At 37.8% G+C, this 10,211-nt stretch overlaps 1 non-coding gene across 1 annotated transcript; it reads left to right on the top strand.

The window, feature by feature from the left end:
* The first annotated feature begins 7,814 nt into the window (after positions 1–7,814).
* Positions 7,815–7,921, top strand: LOC143980007 (U6 spliceosomal RNA). The gene has a single exon (XR_013274160.1). It is a non-coding gene; the product is annotated as a U6 spliceosomal RNA (small nuclear RNA).
* Positions 7,922–10,211: the final 2,290 nt, after the last annotated feature.

Raw genomic sequence — 10,211 nt, 5'->3', positions numbered from 1 at the left:
GGGTCACATATTTCTTATTATTATTTCCCCTGTTCTTAATGTTGTGCACTCAATGCGTTCTTACCCCAAAAAAGGATGGCTGGAAAGACTTTACAATCTTACTGTATATATTAATTTAATAAATGTTAAAAACCATTAATAGAACTTTTTAATCATTTTTTGAATATGCTACCTTTATTTAAAAATCCATCTAAGTGAGTTTGAATGGCAATATTACTATGTAGATTTAATTGTGACATAAAGGTAAATACAAATGAGAATGGACATAGAAATAAGAGTGGAAAAATATATAGTAATAAATAAAAATAATAATGAAAATTTTGGAAATGAATAAAATAAAATAAAAATAAATACAAATAAAAATGGAAATAAATAAATAAAAATAAAAATAAAGGATAAAAATAAAATAAAAAATAAAAATAATATTGTATGTAATAATCTTCAATAAAGTAATTTATATCCAATTCCACATTTAACCCATTAGGTTTCATCGTGTTCAATTTAAGTATCCAATAAGTTTAATTACATGATAGCTCCCTTTGCAGGTTTGAGTTTCTCCAGTTTTGACCTATTTTATTTATAGCATAAAATTTGAGGTACGTGGGTCTCTGTTGTGTTTGTTCCTAACACCGTTTCTTTGAAATACTGTGGTGTCTGAACCCCCTTTTGATGTTTTTAATCTGTTCACCTATACTAATGGAGAGTTTTCTCGTTGTTTTCCCTACTGTAGCCTACAGTTGCATTCAAATATATAGGTTACATGTGTGCTACAGCACGTAATCAATTTTATTTAGTTATATTTTTGCATAGTTGTATTTGATTGAAACTCTGCTGTTTTTCTTATTCCTTTTTTAGTGGTCCTGCAGGGTTTACATTTACCACACTTATAGAAGCCTTTTTGGTCAAAGAAGGTTACCATTTTTATAGGTGGGTCAGGTACATTTTTTTATGATACTATCTCTAACTTTCCTCGCTCTTCTGTAAATTAACTTTAGTTTGCATGGTAAAATTTTACTTAAATGGGGATCATTACAATGATTGGCCAATTTTTCTTTACAATTTCCTCTAAAACTTTATACTCTGAATTAAATCTTGTCACAAAGGTAACTTTGTTTCGCTCTATTGTTTTCCTTATTTGTTCATGCAACATGATTCCTCTATTCAAACTTCCTACTTTATCTCTTGTATGTTCCAGTTCTCTTCTTTCATAACCTTTGTCTAAAAATCTTTCCATTAGGGTATTTGTTTGTGCAAGGTAATCTTCCATGAGGTCATATTTTTGTCTGATTCTGATAAATTGGCCTTCTGGTATGGATCTTTTCCACTGGGGGTGGTGACAGCTGCTGTAGGGGATATAGTCATTCCTGTCAATATCCTTGAAGTGCATTCTGGTGTTCAGCTGTCCTCCATTTTTAAAAATGTCCAAATCAGGGAAGTTGATGATACTTTGGTGTACATTCGCTGCAAACCTGATACCATATGCGTTCATACCTATATGCTTTACAAACTTATTTCAATCTTCCTGGTTACCCTTCCAAACAACTAATATGTCATCTATGAATCTTTTATAGCCCAATATGTGTGGCCAACATTTTCCAAATATTTCGTCCTTTTCCCACTTGTTGAGGAATATGTTGGCCACACTAGGAGCATATTTATTACCCATACCGACTCTCTTTATTTGCCATAGTATTTGTGTTTGTGCCAGAAAAAAATGATTCCCCATGGACATCCTCAAACCTTTCAATATGAATTTCTGACTGTTTTTTTAAAGTCTTTGCTACTGCTGCCAGTGCATTGGTTTGTTTTTTATTAATGTATAACGATTACACGTCTATTGTCACCAATAGTGTGGAATCATCTACACATACCTCCTTGAGTTTGACATCCTTGCTGTCTTTAATGAATGCCTGCCCTTTGCCTGCTAGGTGTTTAAGGAATACATCTAGGTATTCTCCCAATCTGGAATGGACAGATCCAATTCCACTAATGATTGATATTCCTGGTGGTTTGGTTCTGTGTTTGTGTACCTTCGGGGCCTGGTAGATTATGGGTACTTTTGTTGCCTCGGGTAATAAATATCTGCCTTCTTTCTTGTTTAGTATCCTATGTGCAATCCCATTGTTCAAAACCTCTTTTAATTTAGTTCTTAATTCCTTATTCGGGTTGTTACTCAATTGTTTGTAAGTGGTGGTATCATTGACCAACCTATCTAGTTCTGCTGCATAGTCCTCTTTTGTTAAAATTACAAGGTCCCCTCCCTTATCTGTTGGCCTCACCACTATGTCTCAACATTTTTTCAATTTCTTTCTTAATACCCTGCCACACTCTATCATGCTTCTTTATTTGTTTTGGTTTAATGCCTTTAATTTCCTTTTCTACGATTTTTCTATACACTGATTGGAATTGGACTTTGGGTTAAACGTGGATTTGTGTAATTACTAAAAGTAAAACTGTGCAAGGTTTGTGTCACTGGTGCAAAAACAAAATGAAGTTGAAGTGACTATTTTAGTGTATTCCTTCAAATGTGTTTATCGGGTTTGCTGCAGTCATGGGTTCTCCACCATTGGTGCAGGATAAACAATTTATTGGTGTAATTTGACAACTGCGCTAAACCCAAAAAACAATTCTTACCAAATGTACCTAAAACAGATAATATTAATTTACATCCATCCATGTAGCAATCATTAATAGTTATTAACCATGGAATATATTAAATAAAAAATAAAAAAAATTGTGAATAGACTAAACTGACAAATAAATGCTGTACAGCCAACATATAAGTGTACAAGAAAGTCCCAGTGCTCCTTTTCAAAAAATGGATAACAAAACCCACGTGCACAGGTTTAAATCTGTATTGGGAAAGCTTCCACCAATCTGTAATGCACCACCACTTTCCAAAATGGACACTAAATGTGCTATAGCTGTACTGATCCACCACCAGCCCTCTGAACCACCTTCCTTTGGCATGCTAACTGACAAAGATACACCATTTGGCCTAAAACATCGAGCTGAGACTCAACATTAGAGGATCTCACAGGGATCTAAATTTTGGAAGCCCCATGAACACTTTGAGCAGGGAGAATTTGCATGGGTTACAAATTTGCCAGGGACAGCAAATTCAAGTGGGGTGAAGTGTGGTGGAGTGTTTTCCCATCTTGTTCAGGGCTTGGGGGCAATCCTTTGGGTTACCACAAGCCCCTGGGCTTCTGCACATATCGAGTGGGCTCCTGGACATATCCAGCAATATAAGCTTCTGTTGCTTCGCACACTTTTCAGTCCCAAGAGACCACACCTGATGAAACAGATGTGACAGGGCATGTAATCTGACACGAGCTGTTGGGTCCTGCAGAATTTTATCCTGTGTGTGGGTAGCTAGTTTGGTGCACAATGGCATGCAGCTTCAGGAGAAACCCCAGTCACTGTTTAGGAAACCTATTCAACTCTCTCCAGGGTGCTGAGATTCCAGTGGAGTGGTCCTTCACTCACAGCCAGTCACTCGGGTGTCTAAACCAAAGACTTATTATGCAACTTGCTTGTGGAACATGTCTAGGGAAGCCTCCAGCTTGTCATTGGGACTATCAATATAGTTTACCTCCTTGTAGGAGAGGTGTTGCCCCAAAAGAAACACAAGTAATCATTTGTACTTTACTGTTCTTATAGACAGTGACTTATTAAGAAACCGCTCATCGACAGCTCCTGTTGATGTAATAGTTACAATACCTCTTATTACCAGTTCTATGCATAATGTATCCCACAATTACCATGCTGTTTGCATTGTCAGTTTATGCTGCATTCATTTAATAAACCTCAAGTTGCACATTGCTGATTGTCTGATCATTTAGTTGATACTTCTACATTACATCTGGGTAAACCACTAGGATTTGAATGAGACAATCAGAATACAGCAAATATTTTCAGACCATGATTATTTGATTAGCCAAGTAATAAAGCCAATGTATAGAAAAACATAATCTCAGGGATGCTCTCACAATCTAATCCAAAATTGACTTGTTTGATCTAAATCTCTGTGATATTTTGTTTCTGCTTGCCTTTGGAAATTCATTCAGATACTTTCCACCACAGTTGTAATTTAAAGCAATCTTATATCTACAATACTGATACTTTGCTTTGAATTCCAGAAACTTACTGCACAGCACTGGGTGTACACACACACACACACACACACACACACACACACACACACACACACACACACACACACACACACACACATACTCTATATTACCAAAAGTATTGGGACGCTTGCCTTTATACGCATATGAACTTTAATTGTATCCCAGTCTTAGTCCATAGGGTTCAATATTGCGTTGGCCCACCCTTTGCCGCTATAACATCTTTAACTCTTCTGGGAAGGCTGTCCACAAGGTTAAGGAGTATGTCTATGGGAATGTTTGACCATTCTTCCAGAAGCGCATTTGTGAGTTCAGGCACTGATGTGGATGAGAAGGCCTGGCTCGCAGTCTCTGCTCTAATTCATCCCAAGGGTGTTCTATTGGGTTAAAGTCAGAACTCTTTGCAGGCCAGTCAAGTTCCTCCACCCTAAACATGTTCATCCATGTCTTTATGGACCTTGCTTTGTGCATGGGTGCGCAGTCATGTTGGAACAGGAAGGGGCCATCCCAACTGTTCCCACAAAGTTGGGAACATTAAATTGTCCAAAATGTCTTGGTATGCTGACTCTTCAAGAGTTTCTTTTACTGGAACTAAGGGGCCAAGCCCAACCCCTGAAAAACAACCTCACACCATAATCCCCCTCCACCAAATGATTTGGACCAGTACACAGTTTGGGGTGGAGGAACTTGACTGGCCTGCAAAGAGTCCTGACCTCAACCCGATAGAACACCTTTGAGATGAAATAGAGTGGAGACAGCGAGCCAAGCCTTCTTGTTCAAAATCAGTGCCTGACCTCACAAATGCGCTTCTTTAAGAATTGTCAAACATAGACACATAGACTCAACTCTTCCTCAAAGAGTTAAAGCTGTTATAGCTGCAAAGGGTGGAAGAAAAATCCTAGGTTTACAAGGCTGTTGCTTGCAAGGCAGAGACTTAACGTTGTCAGGTTGCAACAGAAAGTACTGGCATTGGCAAGGTTTTCATGTAATAAACTTTGCAAAAGATTTGCTGAACAAAGGTGTTCCATGAATTTGTGGGATAAGATGCCAACATTCTGAAAAATACATCACATACACTTTAAGTTAAATTCAACATTATCAAGACACTGTAGGGAATGAACAGTTCCACTGTGCAGACACAACTAGTTCACTGTAAGTAGTGTAGATAAAATGGGCTGTTTGTTGTAAATAGTAAATAAAATGAAAAAGAAAGCAATGCATCTAAGATGTAAAATGCAATGCCAAGCTGCTGCTTACAAGGCAAACAGAATATTGGCATGCATTAAAAAGGGGATCAGCTCCAGAGATAAAATGATAATTCTCCCACTCTATAAGACTCTGGTGCCGCTGAACCTAGAGTATGCTGTCCAGTTCTGGGCACTGGTCCTCAGGAAGGATGTACTGGAAATGGAGCGAGTAAAAAGAAGGGCAACAAAGCTAATAAAGGGTCTGGAGGATATTAGTTATGAGGAAAGGTTGCGAGCACTGAACTTATTCTCTCTGGAGAAGAGACACTTGAGAGGGGATATGATTTCAATATACAAATACCATACTGGTGACCCCACAATAGGGATAAAACTTTTTCGCAGAAGGGAGTTTAACAAGACTCTCACTCATTAAAATTAGAAGAGAAGAGGTTTAACCTTAAACTACGTAGAGGGTTCTTTACTGTAAGAGCGGCAAGGATGTGGAATTCCCTTCCACAGGCGGTGGTCTCAACGAGGGGCATTGATAGTTTCAAGAAACTATTAGATAAGCACCTGAATGACTGCAACATACAGGGATATACAATGTAATACTGACATATAATCACACACATGCAGGGGCAGACTGACAACTCATGGGGCCCCCGGGCAATAGGAGAAGATTATGGGGCCCCAGGCAATAGGAGATTATGTGGCCACACAGTATACACACACACACATACAGTATACACACACAGACACACAATATACACACACAGAATACATATACACACACTGAAAAGCTACTGGAGAGGCGGGGCAGCTATAATCTTGAGATTTAAAAAAAAACACAGATTTTTACACACTGTCCCTGGTTTTATTGAGGCTGACAAGCCTGATGGGGCCCCTTAGTGGCATGGTCAGTCCGCCCCTACACACATGGATTGGACTTGATGGACTTGTGTCTTTTTTTCAACCTCACCTACTATGTAATGTTTTTTTATGCAGTTTAAATGATGCTCCCATAATACATTTTCATAAACTGCAAACAAAACCATCTAGTTTATGCAGAAGAGTGGCATTGTGCATCTTTGATCCTATGTGTTTTTTACTGTGTTGACAGACATACTGACTAATTACATGGTAACTCATAATTATATGTTAAGTTCCCATTTTCCTTAACATTTGTTATCTGTCATTAGACTTGTTCTGTCATTGCAGCTGAGCATAACAATATATATTTTTTTAAGTGTTTTCTTTTTAGTTTTTGTAAAATATATCACTTTACAATTTTGTTACTAAATTAATGAAACACAGATGGGCGATTAGTCTATTGCAGTCCAAATTCTCAATTTTCCTAGACTGGTTAGGTATTTGTTCTTTAACCTTTTGGATGCAAAGGAGATCATTTGTAAATAATGTAAGAAAATGTAAGAAAATGTAAGGGTGAATGTGTCTTTTGCCTTAAGCAATTTGTTCAAGCAATAGAAAACATTGCTTGTAAAGTACAGTATGTCATCATGTTTTTAAACATGGCTATAGTTCTAGTTTCTGTTATACTTCTATCTTACATAATCTATCTGTATTCCTGAATTGTTATGTTATGAATGTCTCACATCTGACCACTAAAGAAAAAATGCTTTCTTAATAGCTTTCAGATGTCAGCGTATATTACGTTTTTAGGACAACAATCAACCATTTTTATTAGATTAAATAATGTTTTTAGAAAACTGATATTGGGTATTACGTTTCACCTAAGATCTTAAGTGGTTACATTTCGGCTTGTCAGCTAAAATGGCAGAACACTACAGTTTTTGCCACCAATGCTTTTTTGATAACCAAATGATCTAAGGGAAACATTTTTCTTTCTTGGAATTAAATATTCTTTAGGCAAGGCCAAAATATTGTGTTGTGCTAAACTGTTTGACAATGGAGTACGTACTGAGTTCTCACACTCTCACAGCCTTTTTCATTTACAATGGTTTTAAAGCAACTGTACTTATTTAACACCCTGGATTTCAGTACTGTACTAAAAGATGCAACTATGCAAAATATTCCACTCCCTGACAGAAAATAAAATAATAACAACAAAAGTATATTTCATATGACTAACATTAGACAGAATTGCTCAAGGGAAGCATTTTAAACTGCCCAATTAGTGTAAGCTTTCAAAAATAAATTTGATTTCTGGCTTTTTTTCCTTTTTTAAATTGATCCCTTTATTGTTGATATTACCAGCATTTTGGGACACATTTAAGGGGAAGCTTACAGGAATTCTTGAATACTTAGAATGCCAAGTAAATCTTTTCCATAACTGCATGACCACCATTAAATATGAAACACTGCACCATGAAAGAACAGTTATATTTCAGATTTTTATTGGTTTAAGGATGACGGCAAGCGTCAAAAATGAATTAATCAGTAAGTATTATGTCCCTTATAATCACATTCCTCCATTCTATGTACATACATTCACTTTATAAAAGTAAAATAAGTCCTTGCTTCGGCAGGACATATGCTAAAATTGCAACAATACAGAGAAGATTAGCATGGCCCCTGCGCAAGAATGACACGCAAATTCATGAAGCGTTCCATATTTTTCTCTGAGTGGCCAGGACAACCTTTTTTCCTTTTTGTTTCGCTATTAGCCACTATTACGTTATGTTACTGTTCAAGTAAAAGTTACCCTTTTATCTCATCAGTCAGCAGTGAACTTATATCTCTAACGATCACTAGGAACATCCTTGAGAGGACATGATGGACTTCACAACACCACCAGCCTCCACTCCTTCTCCAGATGCGGACTACAACACAGCCAACTGTAAGTGAACCATCTGTACCACACATTACCCAGCATTACCTCAAGTTCCAATGGCGGTAAACTATCAACTCCTAAGGTCTTAATTATCCGGGCCAAGAGAAGGTCCTTATGGAAGGAAGCCCTCCATCAAAAATGGAACATATCATGTGTCCAGGAGACACACTTTCACAAACATTGTCTCCCTAAATGCTCACATCCTAAGTTTCCATACATATACAATGCCAATGCAGAAGCGAAAAAGAAAGGGTGATAATAGCAATAAGAGATACAGTAGCCTTCAAACGCCACAAGGTTAACATAGACCCACAAGGTCACTTCATAATCTTGGTGTGCGATATTAAATCCAACACCTACACAGTGGCAAACATCTATGCCCCAAACACAGGATAGATCAGGTTTTTTCACAGATTTATGAAAAAAATCCGGTCAATACAGAAGGTCCTATTGGTGATTTGTGGTGACTTTAACATTACTCCTGACCCATCCCTTGATTCCACTGCCAAACCAAAACGTTCTCCACCATCACGTAAATCGGTAATAGGTCTTAAGGACCTATGAGCTGTATGATTCCTGGAGATGCCTCAATGCCAATGAGAGGGACTACTCGTTCTTTTCAAACACCCATAGATCTTACAGCAGAATTTACTTGTTTTAAGTAAACAAATGGTTACTGTTTAAATGCAAAGATGCTAAAATTACTAACATTACTTGGTCAGATCATGCCTCAGTGAAGCTAGAAGTGGGAGATTCTACTACCCACAACCCTACATACATTTGGAGATCCAACCCGGACTTTTCCAGGATGCTCCAACCAAGTCTAAAATTGACAGTCAGTTGAAATAATTTTTTGAAAATAACTGTCAAACGGTTTCTGATACATTTATTGTGTGGAATGCCCATAAGGCATTTGCAAGAGGTGTCTTGATACAACAAGAGGACGAGGCAAGAGCACACTGTGACAGTAATATCCAAAATAGACGCACTTGAAAAATAAAATATGTCCCATCCATCCCAACAACTCACAGACCAACTGACACAACTGTGTAATGACCTAAGGCTGCTCTTCCTGAAGTACTTTGAAAAGGCCTCCAGAAGACTAAAATTTTACTATTATACAAGTGGCAGCAGAGCAGGGAATTTCCTGGCCAACAAGATTAGAGGACATAGATACAAAACCCAAATCCCATACATAATACAACCCAATACCCAAACCATACAATATCATCCCCAAGCTATAGCAGATGCCTTTAGTCAATACTATGGTTCATTGTACAACACCAGCCATCATAGACGCATTTCTACAACAAATGAGTCTGCCTAAACTTACTCCTGGACACCTCAATGAACTAAATTCCCCTATTACTAACTCAGAAGTAAGACAAATCATACAAACTCTCCCATGCACAAATCCTGGGCCCAGACGGCTTCACAGGGGAATATTATAAAACTTTCAGAGATACAATTCCACATTTGGTTGAGATCTTTACTTATGCTGCTGCCCCGTCCTTGTTCCCCCAGAAATGCTTAAAGCCATGATAATTGCTATAACAAAACTGGGGAAAGACCCAGACACTCCACAGAACTTTAGGCCTATATCTTTACTTAACAAAAATCTCAAAATGTATGCAAAAGCTATTAGCTAATAGACTGATGGACATACTACCTACATTTATAGATGTACAGTAGATCTGTCTGGATTCAATAAAGGGTGACAAACAGCAGATGCTACCCAACACCTGATTAATGTGATCCATATGACCAAGAAGCACAAAACACCTTCTCTGCTACTAGATTAGATGCAGAGAAGGCATTTGATAGGATACACTGGCAGTTCCTTGCCCAGGTGCTTACCAGGTTCGGTTTCAGCGGTCTCATTTACTCAGCCATAATGGCACCATATCCTTCGGCCCAAGTGTATATATCAGGAGCAATGTCTACCCCGTTTGAAATAACTAATGTAAGAAGACAGGGCTGCCCCCTTTCCCCACTGATTTTTAATTTGCTGATGGAGCCTTTGGCTTCCTACCTACGTTCACACCCCAACATAACAGGTATACATGCGGGACTGAG

Source organism: Lithobates pipiens, unplaced genomic scaffold (assembly GCF_037356315.1).
Source record: "Lithobates pipiens isolate NorthernLeopardFrog02 unplaced genomic scaffold, aLitPip1_a1.2 Scaffold_13, whole genome shotgun sequence".
NCBI classification, from domain to species: Eukaryota; Metazoa; Chordata; class Amphibia; order Anura; family Ranidae; genus Lithobates; species Lithobates pipiens.
The sequence above is the reverse complement of the archived record's forward strand: the minus strand, read 5'-3'. Positions and strand labels throughout refer to the sequence as shown.